The sequence below is a fragment of the Sinocyclocheilus anshuiensis genome, unplaced genomic scaffold (assembly GCF_001515605.1).
Source record: "Sinocyclocheilus anshuiensis isolate Anshui unplaced genomic scaffold, SAMN03320099.WGS_v1.1 scaffold1212, whole genome shotgun sequence".
Classification (NCBI taxonomy): Eukaryota; Metazoa; Chordata; class Actinopteri; order Cypriniformes; family Cyprinidae; genus Sinocyclocheilus; species Sinocyclocheilus anshuiensis.
The window spans coordinates 228,319-228,825 of NW_015547696.1; the positions used below are offsets into that span (position 1 = coordinate 228,319).

General features: G+C 47.9%; 1 protein-coding gene across 2 annotated transcripts in view; it reads left to right on the forward strand.

Moving 5' to 3' along the window:
• The first annotated feature begins 221 nt into the window (after window positions 1–221).
• LOC107703638 (nucleoside diphosphate kinase-like) overlaps window positions 222–507 on the forward strand; it is a 3,385-nt gene continuing 3,099 nt past the window's right edge. The window contains exon 1 of one of the 2 annotated variants that reach the window (XM_016506347.1): window positions 222–318. The gene's annotated coding sequence lies outside the window, so the exon portion shown is untranslated. The remainder of the gene's footprint in view (window positions 319–507) is intronic. The other variant, XM_016506348.1, reaches the window with a different exon arrangement.

Here is a 507-nt window from a genome sequence, read left to right on the forward strand (position 1 = left end):
GGCCAGGACGCGTCCTGGGAAAATGGCACGTATGGTCACCCTACCGGTTTTATTGCCTATATGCCTATATTGAAATAGTGATTTTCAATCTGTAACCTGTCATTTATTTATTTAGGAAATTCAGGAATTAATCTGTTTATTCAGAAACCGTGATTAAACGGCACAAGAGACTCGAGCTGTGATTGAGGGATATTTATATAACGTTTGAGCGTTCATCATAAGCCACGCCCCCAAAGGCCCGCCTTTATATGAGCTCCGCGCTCGGAGCGCCGTCTTCTCTCTTCCGTCCTCAGGATCAGCCAGTTCTCCGTCTCACCCGTAAGTGTGTGTGTGTGTGTGTGTGTGTGTGTGTGTGTGTGTGTGTGTGTGTGGGGGACAGACAGTCTGATTCATGCGTGTGTGTGCGCCTGTATTGCGCCGTCTTGTTCACGCAGGTTCCGTGTTTAGCAGCAGTGTGCAGACTAGCGTTAGCACTTTCTCTTTTGAAGCAGTCCTCAAACATTCCTG